Source organism: Ciconia boyciana, chromosome 1 (genome assembly GCF_034638445.1).
Source record: "Ciconia boyciana chromosome 1, ASM3463844v1, whole genome shotgun sequence".
Classification (NCBI taxonomy): Eukaryota; Metazoa; Chordata; class Aves; order Ciconiiformes; family Ciconiidae; genus Ciconia; species Ciconia boyciana.
In genome coordinates this window covers 97,930,883-97,945,584 of record NC_132934.1, presented here as the reverse complement: position 1 = coordinate 97,945,584, position 14,702 = coordinate 97,930,883, and positions in this window count along the sequence as shown.

Sequence of the window (14,702 nt, the reverse complement as noted above, 5' to 3'; positions counted from 1 at the left end):
TCAAGTATTTTTAGGCAAGTACTTATTTCACAAAAAATTCTTTCAACCTTGCAAAGTTGGTTTATATATAAATAAACTCCTCCATGCGTTCCCATCTGGTTACTTTTGAAATCTTCAGATTTGTTCACTGTCTGAAATAGGCTTCCTTTCCAACTCTCTCACCAATTTCCCTTCTGCAGCATGATGAAGTTGGGAACAGTCTGCTAGCTTTATATCCCCAGTGACACATTCATGTCTCTCTACCCCAGTCCAATCTAAATTGGCTACTTTCCTAGGAGCGCATAGAAATGAGGGATAACTAGTTAGGCTGAATTATGCCACGCTGAAAATTATAGCTGTTGATGCAAATATCCTGGTAGTCCTGGACCATGCCTGACAACCAGGGCAAGGTGCTTCCCCACCTCCTGAATGGCAGTCTGGATTGTTCTGGTCACTGCTGGAAAAATTAGGTGCCTTTTATCAAAGAGGGCATCCATTTCAGAATAGAAATAACAATGTAGTATGATCGTCACTTTTATGTCCAGCTTCTATTTGAATCTGCTATGCCTGAGGTTCTCATAGTTGCAATATGTTAAACTCTTCCTCAGGGACAACCTTGCGTCCTTTCTGACGTGTTGCCCTTTGACCTGGGATTAACTGATGGTCTTGGCTGAAGAGCTGGTGGTCAGTGGGGATATCTTGTCTTATTGTGAATGATTCTTGTAAAGGGGAATTAGAAGAGCCAGCTGGATCCATGCATGTGTTTCACACTTGCCATTAGTGTCATGTGTATGTGATTAGAAACTCTCCATGTCTCCTCTTATGCCTGCATGGGTTTCAAACTGAACTATAAATGCAAGTTTCAGTCTAGAGGGTGGGGGTTGGGTGGGGGTTTTTTTGGTTGGTTGGGGGTATTTTATGGCCATTAGCTTTTGTCTGAAAATGGAAACTTGGGAATTATGGGAGCCCTTGTATGATATGTTGCTCCCATTGACGTGTTTACAGTCTGTCTTCCTAACCCATTATTGTTGGGCTGTGTTGGGTTTTGAGCAAACATTGCAGCCACTTTGCTCATAACAATAGATCTTTTTTTACTGAGGATGTCTTTTGGAAATGGAAATATACAAGTCTACTGGTGTTATCTCTTAAATTTTGTGGTGTTTACCCCACTACCCTGTATTTCCAGGAGGAATGTGTAAGAGCATCATTGCATGCTGCATTCTTCCTTCTGCCAGTATCTATCTTTCTAAACAGAAGGCTGGTGGAGAAACCACTAAAAAGGGAAAACAATGTAACAAAGCTAGTGGGGCAGCAACTTGCTCCTTTAGCCTTATGAATTCTCAGTGTTCACTGGGGAAACAAACAAACAAAAAAGATGGTGTTGAGGCAAAGGCACCTGGCTGGGAGGAATGAAATCTGGGTTCACCTAGCACAGAACTTTTGTCTTGCAGTGCAGGCTCTGGCCTAGCTTGAAAAATGGACTGCATGGACAAAATCGGCCACAGTCTAGGCAAGAAGTATTAATGGCAATAGGAAGTGTTCAAGGTAGCTGTATCAAATACGCAGTGTTACACTTGTAAGGCTGAATCAAAAGCTGTTAGGCTAATAGCTGAGCCTTTGTTCAACCTTGAGGAAAGCAGGTAATGAAAAATTTCTAGTGTATGAGGACAGGAAGGAAGAAGGTACAAAGGACCTTGAAGCATATTTGGGAATGATCCGAAGTATATTTTCAGTCAGTACACAATCCCAGTCCTGAACACAGCATACTACGTGTGTGTGTGATACAAACCTCTAGGGCTCTTAAAGAAAAGAGAGGCAAAGCCAAGGACAACATATGTTACTCGGGAGTGGGCATTGTAGCTCTTGGTACTTAGATGGACTCTGAAAGCACTGCTTGCTTGCAGGGCTTAAAACATCTTCTGAAGCTCTGCATCAGAAATGAACTCTTCAGTGTTTGAGAAATGTGTTGAAGGTGGCTTACACATTCCTCATTGCAACATAGGGAGCCTAGGGAGATGGCCAGTGCAATTGTGTGTTTTTTTTCTCCTGTGGGAAGTTCCCAGCACTGCTTATGCTCTGGGATAAGGAAAGTGCAGGGAAAGGGGAGGATTGTGTCACTAGATCCTAAAGAAATTGATAGGAGTGGAAAAATCCCAGACTTCCTTGGCTAAGCTACTGTAGTATAATAGTTGACTGCAGTTTTCTTTAATGTGGTTGGCTCGTGATAGTGTTCTAACTCCAGCCTGTGGGTTGTCACTTAATACATGCTGCTTGAATTCTGTAGGATCCTGTTCCTTTGGGCTGAAGTACACATTTGAAAAGGTTATCCCTGCATGGAGAGCAAGTACCTCATACTGCTGGGATCTCCCACATAGCAGGGATGGCTAGCCCTTGATTTCCCTGTACATAGCTAAGCCTTTATATGAGAGAGCAAATATTATATTAGTTAACTTTTTCTTCAGAGTAACTGAGCTATCAATGTGTTTTAGGGTTTTGCGCTGTATTAAGCTATTAAAAACTAATTTTGTAAGTAAGCAGCTGTTGCTTTGGCTCAATTTTACTTTAGAATAACCTATCTGGGTGTATTATTTGCTTATATTGATACTCAAGTGTTGCATTTCAGTTGTGGTTTACAGCACAGCCAGAATGTCCTATAACCTTTGATGGAAATATAAGGCTATTGTAACTTAAAAATCCAGAGGCTTATGATAAGCCCCAGGGGAAAAAAAAAATCCAGTGCTGCTCAGTGACAATATATTTTGTTTAATCTTGGTTCAAGGGTGGGGGCCATGATCAGAAGCCATTTCTGCTTGCCTATGTGTCATATCAAGTACCTTAATTGTTTCTCTTTTTATCTCTTGGGGATAAAGCTTAGAAAAATCTTTGGTTTATTTTTATCATGTATCTAGCAGTTGGAAGTGAATCTAGGTGTTAAAAGAAGCCTTTAATTTTCTTACATGCATTGATTCACCTCATCCTGAATATAACTTCTTTGTGGCTTTCTAAGGCAGCAGGAAATCTCGGAGAGCTATTGTGTTCGTTTCAGTATCAGTTTAATGGCTTGCTTCAACACTGAAAAGCTCCTCATAATATGCTTCAAGGTATTGTGCGGTTGCCTTGCTTGTGTTCTGCAGAGACCAAGTAAATGCCTTTATGCCTTTCACTGGTAAGAGCAGAAGTCGTTTTTACTGGGGGCCTGGGAGTGTTAATACGCTGGGGAACAGCATCCTGTCTGCATGAGGCTGTTGTCACTTCTTCACCTGTTTAATGTCTGTGGCTTGAAGTGCTGTATATTTTTAGGCATGGTATGCTTAGAGTGCAATCTTTGGGCTGGCTGATGCACTCCAAGGTGACTGTTTTCCCCCAGAGGTAACAGGCTACTCAACTCTGTGGAGTGCTGGAATAGAGGTTGCTCTTGCCTCTCCCTGCATGAGCAGAACATAACTGCAGCTTGTAACTGCTCAAACATGTGCTGCTTCTTAGACTGTGCTTGAACACTTGTGTATGCATGAAGAACCTTTGCCAATATGTAGCTATTAAACAGATGAAGATAAAATATCTAATGTGCAGCTCCTTTCTCACCCATTCATTTCTGTATGGTACTTATTATGGTATCTACATACAATTACTTTCATGTTACCAACACAGAATCAAGATGCAAATTGGGGTAAACTGCTCCTTATGTGAAAAGTTGAAAACCTCCATTTCTTAGTCCATAACACTTTATATATGCGTGCACAGATAATGCTTTATATGGCTCCAAAGAATGGTCCTTGGTGGTTTTGGCTGCAGCCCTGGCATGCAGTACTTTCATACACTTCCACTCAGCATTTCCATGCAAATCAGGGGATTTCAACCCAGTTGCATAGAAAATAAAACCAGTTATGGTGGTTGCCAGTTTAAAGGTTGGTGTAAATGGCTTGCTTGCTATCACATGGGTACTTTGTGGTGAAGCCTCCTGGCATTCTAATGCAGACAGCAATTATTTGAATCTTATAATCATCTTTCTTTTCCCACTTCTGAATGACTCATACAGAAGGCAGCTTCTGCAACAGAGTGAAAAGGGACATGCAGACAGCAGTGTCTCCTTCACCACCTGACTTTGCCTTCCTCCCCACACAGGCCTATCTCATATGCAGAATGAGGCAGAGCCCCCAGGGGAAAAATAGCTTCTAATCACATCACTGGAAGCAGAGTGCTTACGCACGCAGGTGCTGAAGCGAGGTCGCACAGCCTCCAATTTTAGTTCTATTTCTGAAGCCTGAAGTACTCAAATGACATTTTTCCTTCCCCCTTTCTCTCCTGCTCCCAAGCCTTGTTTGTTATAAATCTAAATACTCAAGGCCTGATGATAAACGGTCATGTTTATTCATGAGTTGGTGAGAAGAAAGGATAGAAGCTAGACCTAAACTGCAGATACAATTTTATTAGCTTACCAAGTCTGCACACGAGGAGGATTGCAAATGACCATTGCTAGAGGGTGAAAAACCTTTTGGCTGTGCCCAAGCAGCGCCAGTCCTGAGGTACAGAAGCTCTCCAGGAGATGACTTCACTGTTTGATAGGAGGGTGATACACAGTTATGTCTTCTCTATCTCTTCTTAATATCCTGTTGAGATAAAACAGATATTTTATGTCAGTAAGAAGGAAAGCTTAAGTTCTGTAAGAATTTTGCTATCAGGGGTGATGTATGCAATTAAACTATTACAGTACAGCCATGGATAGGCAGGACACAGGAGTGTCTTTCGCTCTACAAGCTAAGAAGTGTGCAATGGCTTGCATTACAGAAACGGGAGTGTCTCCTCCACCATCACCTCCCCCAAATTCTTCCATTTCTCAGAACTTAAGGTAGAAAGTGATTAGAGGAGAGATAGGAGGAGTAGTGCTAATCTTTGGGAAGTATTTTCCATTCATTGCAGTGTTGAAGTGTGATAAAAATTTTAAATCAGGTAGCTGAAGTCTGGCATTAGTCTCTGTCTGTTGTTCAGTGATAACATTTTCCTGGATTTCTCCCAGACTCATTAAATGTTGTCAGTCCCAGGCAAATCTAACAGGGTTGTGTGCTTGGATGAACTCTAGACTAAAATATTAAACAATCATTCATACCGCTGATACAAACTGGTAATTCTTTTCTTTGGATAGTTACAACGATGCCTCACAACTTAGGGGTAAGCTAAGGGGTTCAGCGGGCTACTGATGCCAGCTGGGCTCTGGTACTTCTGCACTTGTGCATAGTCCAAGGTAAAGTTAAGCTCAGCAATTTAGGTCAAACCTGTTTTACTGCTGTCTAAAATAAGTTGCTTTCCACAGTTCATGCACATGGCCAGCTTCCCTTTCATTCAGTAAGGTACTGTGTAACAATTAAAAATCACAATAGCTTTAAGCTTTTTCTTAGTCTCTACATGTTATTCCTCTATGCAAAGGTCTCTGTAATCTCTTTAGCACTTTCTGGGGAAGGAGGCAGGATTTTCCCTTCTTCCAGGAACAGGTCTGTAGTCTTAGTTACCATCTGAATCATTAATTTTATATATAAACACCACTATTTATTATAAAGGACTCAACAACTAAAGTAGTACTTGCTGCATGTCCTTTTGGGGTAATCTTTGCCACTCAATTCAGTTCTTCACAGTACACATGTACTTCCTTCTTTGCAATATTTTTGTTTCCATAAAGGGCAAGAAAGCATGCATTAATTTTTACCCATTTAGAAAGGGATAAAGCTTAGATCAGATCTGGGACTTGAGTTCAGCACTTGGGTAGCAACACTTACAAAGGCTGGTCTAGGCAAGTGAAACTGGATTTTGTTATCTTGTGTTAAAGGCTCTGGCATGCTTCTATCTTTAAAACATTAAAAGCTAAATATCCTCATTCAAGATCCTTTAGACAGGAAAAATGCTGATGTGAATGCTAGCTACAAACCTATTTTGCTGTGAAACTCCATTAAGTCATTGAAAATGGTTTTCCAACATCTTAAAACTATTAACACCTTGACTGGGAAATTTGGTGATATTACTGCACATTGATGTTGTGTTTTTAATAACCCTGTTTAGCAGAGAGAATATTGTCTGGTTTATATAGATTTGAGTGGGTCGATAAGTGGGTAACAAATGCATGTGACGTGCTGGAAAACTACTTATGGAACAATAGCCAAGGTCGCTCCATGTCGCTTCTGCGGCGTGTGGCAGAAGTGCGGAGTCGGGTCTCCCTCACTTACTCTTCCAACCAGGAGAAATGTAAACTCCTCTTCACAGATCCATGCATAAATAGATTGACTTCAGAGGAGAAGGAAAATTCAGTGGCAGGAGCTGGTTACTATGGCTATATGCATTACTTGCTCTAAATGGAAAAATCAAGCCAACAATCGCTGTATACATTAACTATATTTGTATATGAAGGAAGCTCATTGCCAGCAGCTGTGTGAAGGTGTCATGCTGAAAATTCAACTTTGTTCATGCCAGTCAAGGACTTAATGACTTTCATGCATTTAAAGCAGTGCATACTGAAAGCAGCAAAATTTATGCACTTTGTCCTCCTTAAGCCCTTTTGCTCTATGGAAGTGTGACCTCAGTGTTCTCACCTCTGTGCCCTAAGTGATCACAGAACAGCCCAGGTTGGAATGGACCTCAAAAGATCATCTGGCCCAACCTTTCGTGAGAAAGGGAGCCTCGATGAGATTAGCACCCTGTCCAGTTGCATCTTGAAACCCTCCAGTGACGGGGGCTCTACCATGTCCCTTGGGAGGTTGTTCCACTGGGGTGGAAACAGCACATCATGATGCTGGCTTGGAAATCATGGAGGTGCTAGTTGGCCCAGGCTCTGGTGTACAGAATATGAGAAAAACAACTTCTGCCCACGTTGAATTCAGAGTCCAGCTTCTAGCCAGCTACTGACTCGTAGGATTGTCACCAGAGTCACCTTCCCTTTGTCAAATGTCATTGGAATTGATTGGTGAGGATAAAAGTAACTGTGGGTGTGGAGAGATCTGTAGCACAACCACAAATGTTATTTTCATTGGCTGCAAACTTGAAGTAAAATATTTTATGCTTCCTTTTTGAAGTTATCCACCGAAACTAGTGTTTCTGGGGGATACCTAGCAAATACAGTTCCCTTATTTTGTTGCAAGGTGGCTGTCAGAGCTGGGTGTTGGTTTCCCCCTTTATACGGTGCTGCACAAACAGGTAAGTGTTTGGTAGGTGAGGGGAATTAAGCCAAGGCTGTTAACCATCAAAGGCTCTGGCTAAAGCTCTTGTTTCTGTCTCCAGTGCCTAGGTTTGCATGCAAGTGGGAGCAGTGGACTTGAGTATTCTCAAGAGATGGTTTGTAGCTTAGAGCCCAAACTGACAGAGCACTCCTATTACCTGCTGTCAGTTGTAATTCCACTGTTAAGGCTGAAGAGGATTTTGCACTTAAAGTAGGGGCTCAATCTTTAATCTGAACAGAAAATAGACCATATTTTCTGCAGATGTAAAGGCTTGCCTTTTGAAAATGGACTAGATTGTTGCAATCTGCAGATCTTTTAATTAGTGTGGGTTCAAATTAATTAGAAGCTGTCATTTAAAGAATTAAGCATTTGTGGGTTTTACTGAATTCTGAATGATATTAATGGAATAAAATGGACACTTGGAATGTTCCATGTAATTAAAAATAATTGAAATCTTTTGCCTGCATGTATGTGAAGAAATCACCTAATAATTAAGACAAGTTTTTAGCAATGGCTGTATTTAATGCTACGTATAGAGTACAGCCAGGCTAAAAATTCTTAATAGGTCCACCGTGATATCAGAGATAATGCAATTTATTACCAGTCTTCTGCAGATAATTTGCAGGCAAGCACTTTACTGGCTGAAATGTCACTCTTATGGGGGAGACAGGGCACGCAGACTTTCACTGGTGGATTAACCGTGCCACTTAGCTTTGGTCTTTAAAGGTTAAATGACTTAATGGTCGAGTGGCTTGCATATTTCTGCTTGGAATGTCCCCCATACCACTGAAACCTTGCCTGCTGGTGGGAATGAGGGAGAATGACGAAGAACGCCAGAAGTTTGGTGCTGGCAGGACTCAAAGTAGGATCTTCACACTGTTTCTTTGTATGTGTTCTCACTTAAAAAAAATTAAAAAAAAACCAACCCAAGCCAGTTCTTTTACTGCAAATTAAAAGCCAAACCTGTGAGTGGAGTGGGCTGCTTTGTGAGGCTCCAGTCGTGCAAAATATGTGCAAGCCTCTTCAGAGGACTGGTGACCACTGGTTGTCTTACGCTTCTCCAGTAGCTCTGCCCTTAAAATAGTGCTCTGCTGTTTGGCACTCTGCTGCTCCAGAAGGCTGGAAATCTTGTGCAGGAGCCCCAGCTGGTGCTCCTCGCTCAGTCTCCACGGAGTCATTTTGAAATGGGAACTTCCTGAAGGGGAGAAAAGAAAAAAAGCCTGATAAAATGAATGAATGCTAGTGAGTACTCGTTCAATGAATTCAGAAAGGTGGAATCGGCCTTAAAAAAGCTTGTAGGAATACAAATGCTCAGATGCCTTAGTCACAGTCTGTCCTCCTTATACAGCAACACTAAGACTTTTTGAACTCCTAACTATATGTTTCTTATTTCAGTTTAGTTGGGTTTCTTTTTATCTAATCTGTTAATTTCCTGGATCTGATGCTTGGTTGGAGGCTATTGGCAGCATTGCTAATGGCAGCACTGTCATATTCCTAACTGTAATTCTGTCCTTAATATGTATTTTTCTTCAAGTTGAATACATAAATACTGGGCTGGATCTACTTAGACTGGCTGATCAGAAATACTGTTGGTGCAGGAGGATGGTACATCCTCTGCATATTTGCATTTTTAGGACTGATGATCTGTTCCTATCATCAGTTCATACAGAATTTTCAGCTTTTTCAGCTTTTCTTTTATTTAAGGGCCCTAATCCTTTATGGCTAGGAAGATACTCTCTTAGCAAGTGCTGGATTCCTTTTTTGGTATTTCAGATCTCTAAAGAAATTCTGATAGACATGACAAGTGCGGAATCTTAAGAATGATGAATTAGATGTCAGCACTTTATGTTTTGTCAGGTTGTAAAAACATCCAAGGTGATGCGTCCGTCCTGTTGTTTCAAGGAGGGCTTTATTTGGGGAGAGAAAGGGGGTGTCTTTGAAGACAGTAATGAATAAAGGAGGAGTAAGATTGAAACAATATCTGCTAATTACTCTTTCTTGCCTGTATATGGTTGTCTTTGCTTGTGGCTCTGCATTTACAAAACAATGAACTCTCCAGATGTTCTTCTGCCATGCACTTGCCCCAAGTCCAAAAAGATAATGGTGTGGAGGGAGATTACGGGCCAGCTCCTAGATCATCTTGCCCTTAGTTGAGGGCAGGGAGAGAAAGGAGGTGATGCTAAGGAAAACTAAATGATATGAATGTTAAGGCATGGTTGAATGACTGTCATTTGACTGGCTCTTTGAATGCACGCCATTACGAGCAGCCTTCGTGGCTGGCTGAGGTCCTTACGCAGGCCCACGCATGCGCTCTTCTTGCTTAGCCCATTGCTGCTGAGCTGGACAGTAGAAGTCAGACACGAACCCTATCCAGTGAATGAGCACTGTGCAAAAATATCTTTCCTTTGCTAGCACCTTTTCACTTCTGGTTCTGATAACAGTGGTGGGAGACACTTAATGGAGATAGCTGGATTAAGGTGGGCATTGCTGACTCCCAGAGCATGGCTATCATGAAGGGACTTGGACAGCCCTTTTTTCCATGTTACGGCTTTATCAGTGACTTAGTGTCAGAGGTCTGGAGCTCAGCTCAGCAGAGCCCCGTGTGACATGTCACTCGTTGTTACTGCTAACAAACAGGCTGTGGTATGGGGAATAGGAACGGAGTGGAAGATTTAGTTTCATTAGTCCTTTTGCAACCTCCTTTCCATAAGCTGTACAAAAGTGTTCATTCATACTTGGTTTTTTAATGCTCACTAAAACACATCTTGAAGCTGTAGTCTGAAAGACTGTATCCTTTCTGGTTAAGGGAGTATTTGGGTGTGTTTTTTTCTTTGAACTTTATGCATACACTGTGATCAAATCAGTAAGACCTGTCTGCATTGCATGGGTATGGGATAGAACTGGTGCCCGCTGTTGGACTCAGTCTTAAATGGCATTTGGTTTATTATTTCTGGGGAATGGATCCATACGTCTGCTTTGTGATTTTTTTCTCTCATTGAAATAATTCTACTAATTGGTTTCATACTCCAATTTGCATGCTTTTTTTATACCAAGGCACAGACACCCTGTGTGGCAATAGAAAACTGTAAGTAGTTCAGGTATATCCAGGATAGTTTTCTGATTGCTGCAAGCAGCTAAAATTCAAGTCTGTGTGTCCAATGAAGAGTGAGCCAAACTTCCCTAAGATGTAACTTGAAACATAATGGGCATTGCTATTATCTTTTGAATGTATCTACCTATTCTGTTTTGAACAATAGTGCCACTTTGTGCTATTGCTCCTTATACTTTCAGTATCTAAAGTCTGCCCCTCTCTTTCTTGATTCAGAATAAACTGGTCAGGCAAGAACAACTTGCCATTAGTTTTTACACAGGGTTTTCCTACTTTTTTTAAACCAAGTAAGTGTGAAAGAGATGACCCATCTGGTGAGAAGCCCGTCTCCCCATGGAGAAGAGTGGGACTAGCTCCAAGGGCACTGTCAAATTCTTACAGCCCTATTGCCCAGTGGTTTTCCCTGGTCCAACAGTGTGATCATGAACAGGCTGCTTAGTCCCTCTTCTTTGAAGGTAATCAGCTTTGTAACTCCACACAGAGAAAGCAGTGGGAATTAAATGCCTCATTGCTTATATGGATGTAGCCCCTACCTTTGCCTCAATCGCCTTCCCTTTCCTAGAAAGATGTCAGTAATTTTTATATCACAGTGTTGTTTTATTTTTTTTTTTTTCCTGAGGATGGATACACTGCAGATCTTGAAGTATGAATGCCTGTCAGTAATGGATGAGTGTAGGTATCCAGACCATGCTGGCAATGCAATGGAAATCATCTGCACTTAAGCTCTGCAATTCCTTCTCTGCAGTTCTGGTGCACATTTGGGTGAGGATGGGAGGGGAGGTTTTTCTGCTCTGGAAAATCCCTGTTCATCAACTGCAGTACAACAAGAAGGACCAGAGTTTCCACCAGGACCAGTATATCTTGACAGGCAAGAGGCAGAATAATCCAACTTAAAAAAATAAAGTTTCCTTTTCTTTATTTCCATAGCGTATTTTCATACCCCAAAATAGCCCACATTTTTGTCAAAGTTCTGTGTTAAATTTTGCAGCTAAGCCTTCTGCTGTAAATTTGGATTCCCTGAAAATCATCAGTGATGATTTAAAAAAAAAAAAATTATACATCTTTCTACAGCTATATAAATAAAAATGTGATTTTGTTGCCCTGCAGAAGTTATTGTTAGGATCCCATTCTTTCCTCTAGCAGACGCAAGGCACAGGCACCAGACCTGCAGAACAGCATCTAGAGAGGTGAGATGAATAACCATCTGCATCCACAGGGCAGTACAGCAACAGCTCTTCAGTCAAGACTATTCCAAAATGCTCTTTTGGTGAATAGGTTTGAATAGATGGAGCTGCTGGTGAGAAGTTTCTGTGGGACGTGCTGGCTAGATCGAGATCTGAGGTTTTCTGTTGAGTGAGTTTTGATGAAAAATTAACAAGTTACTCAAGTGGGCTGCTGGTCCTGTCAAATGAGCTGTTTGGTGTTTTCATGTTGATGAGCTACCGGTATTTAAAGAGAAGCTTCAGAGGCCCCCATTGAGGCAGGGCATATTTCCCATTCTTGCTCAGTGTTTTTACAGCAATCTAGCTTGGCATCATCATACCAGATGTGTTATTTCTTTTCTTCTTTCCCTTTTCTTTTCTAGACCATTGTGTGAGATCAAAGTGCCTAAAACTGTGTATGTGGCAGGTACTTTGGCTTTGTGCAATAAGCCTCAAGCATATTATCTGGTTTTTTTCTCACCATCTCCTTTTTTTTTTCCTGTAAAGACAAAATGTGTATTTCAATTACAAAAAAAAAGATATTTAAAATCAGTTCTGTTACAACAGGATTAGCTGCTGCTGGGGAGCTGGTGTGACTCTAAAGGGAGTTATGCATGTAACCTCACTGGAAATCTCAGCTGCTGCTCACTGTCGTGGCAAAGGCAGTCTTCCTCCACAAAAGCAATGCCCAGCGATGGTGTCTCGGTGGGTTTTGGTCTAGATGCAAAACACAGCTTCTCCCCAAAGGGCTCCTTGGGTTTCTCTGGGTGGTCCAGCATGGCCTTTTCTCACTGTGACCCACCCACCCCTCTCTACTGTAACTCTTGGCATCTCAGCGCTCCCGCCTCTGCCCTTCCCAAACAGCGCTGAAGCAGTTGCCCTTCCCAAACAGTGCTGAAGCAGTGGGAGTCTGCAGCAGCCCGGCGTGCTGCAGCTCACCACTTTCTGATAGCGCCCTGCCACGCATTTTCAGAAACTAATCTGGGGTTAGACGTAATGTGCTCATTCAGCAAAATAAAAATGCCCTGTGCAGAAAAGAGGCTGAGCCTGAACTGCTGCAGAGGTTTTGCTGGTGGCAGGATTTCAGCTCTCGCGTCAGCCTCTGTGTCTCGCTGGTGCTGAGCCTGGGTAGCAGGAGCCTGGTGTTGTGAAAGGGGGGAGCGCAGCGGTGGTGGAGTCCACCATGGTTTGGCTGCGGTACAGCACCAATTCACAGGATCAGTCCAGCAGATCTCCAGGGGAAAAAGTTCACTTCACCTAGTGTTAAGCTGTAAGCATGGAGCATCATAGCTGGGAAGGCAGAGGTTAGAAAATAAACTTGTTTTCACATATAAAAATATATATATATGTATGTATATATGTTTAGATATACACACAGACATATAAATATATATGTGTGTTTATATATATACTTACATGCACACACCAACCAGTTGCTCCAGAATGTTGCTGCTGGAGAGAAAGATGTCATGTCCATTTTTGGAGGTGTTTAAATTCAACTGACAACAAGCATCAAGTCATTAGACCATGTGAGAAGCACAGGCTTATGCTTTTTTGGGCTCATGGCAGAAAGTAATACCACTGGAAACAGGTTTTTTTAAATTATTATTTTTAAAAACTGGGCTTATTTTTTCCAGGAGCTTTGCTGACTGAGTTTCCTAGTGGAGGTGACCAGCCCAGCATAGCTGTGCTTGGAAAGAAACAGTGTCTTGTCTTTGCTTACAGAATGTAAATGCTGAAAAAATCATACAGTCTGCTTCCTGCAATGCTTTCTTGTTATTTAGTGTCCTGCCAATCACATCGGGTTTATTCTGTTGGCACTTACAATGTTAGTGAAGTATCCCCATGTGGCAATTATTTTACCAATTAAATTGTTGCTGCATTTTTAGCATAGTTTGTGGTTGGCATAAGGTAAACACAAGATAGCAAACAATCCTTGACAGAAAGTTGAGTTACAACTCAGAGTTACAGAAGCAAAAGCCTGAAAAATTGCTGTGTCTAAAAAGGCATGAATACTTTCCTTTTTCCCCCTCACTTCCCCAGAAAAATAAACATCCACAGCAGCAAAACCAGGCCCTCGGCAAGGGCTGTATCCACCTCTGGCCATACCTGAAAGGCAGGCTCTGAATCCTTGAAGCTGAAATGTAAAAAAAGCAAAGAAAGGCAAGTTGTCTTGCAGGAGCTTGGCACCCGGAGCCAGAATATGTTGTGTCTGAAGGCCTAGGAGTATTTTAGGGCAGTGCTGCCTATTGAAATGGAAATGTGGTTTTCAGGCTGCTTGAGCAGAGAGAGTGCATCACAGTCACAGGCTGAAGTAGGGGTAATGAGTACCCTATCTTTGAAGCCAGACTGCATAATACAAATCCTAGAGAGACGTTTATGGACTTTTTTTTTTCCTGCATTGATCAAGGTTAAAATTCTTCTGACTACTAGCTTCAGAACGGCATAATAGAATTGGTGAATGGGCTACAGTAATTCTAATGACGTGCTGTGCAAATAAATGCTTAGTTAATGAATACTGAAAAGATTAACGTGAACCACTTACATGTGTTATTAGGGCTTTTAGCTCCCTGCCTTCCCCTAGTGGTTATGGATAATGCAGAGCAGTTTAAGGTGGGGGAAAAAAACCCCAAATCTCGCTAATGGGAATTAGGATATGTGAAAGTTGAGAAAAGGATGCACAGCAATTCTGGAAACATGACATTACATACTCTCTGACCTCACGGGCAGGGTGGGATGCTCAAGATTATTGGAGACTGAAAACTTTTCACAGATGGGATGGGGGAACGTCAGCTTTTGGAGAGAGAAGAGTGAGAAATCACATGACAAAAACCTTCTTTCCCTTCCCCAGTACATCTCAGAGCTGAAGAGCTGAGACCATTTATTTAGTTAGGCTCACTTTTTAATGTTTTCACCTTCCTATTTTTCTTAGGGCTGTGAGTCAGTTTGAGATTGATTTATCAGCACTGTTAATCTGCTCTCAAAGCGCTGTCAGTCTCGCTCCCAGAAGCCGAGCTCTCCCATTAAAACCCTGACCTATTTAAACGTTCTTAAGATACCGTAATGATCGGATGTCAGCAGGGGAGAGGCAGCAATGACAGCTCTGAAATGTTTATTATCCTAGCCTGGGTTAGGAAGGGAGCGTGCCGATGCAGCCCAGAGCTCGGTGCTTGGCATGGGATGAGAGGCAGGGGCCTGCTGGCAGCGTGGCCG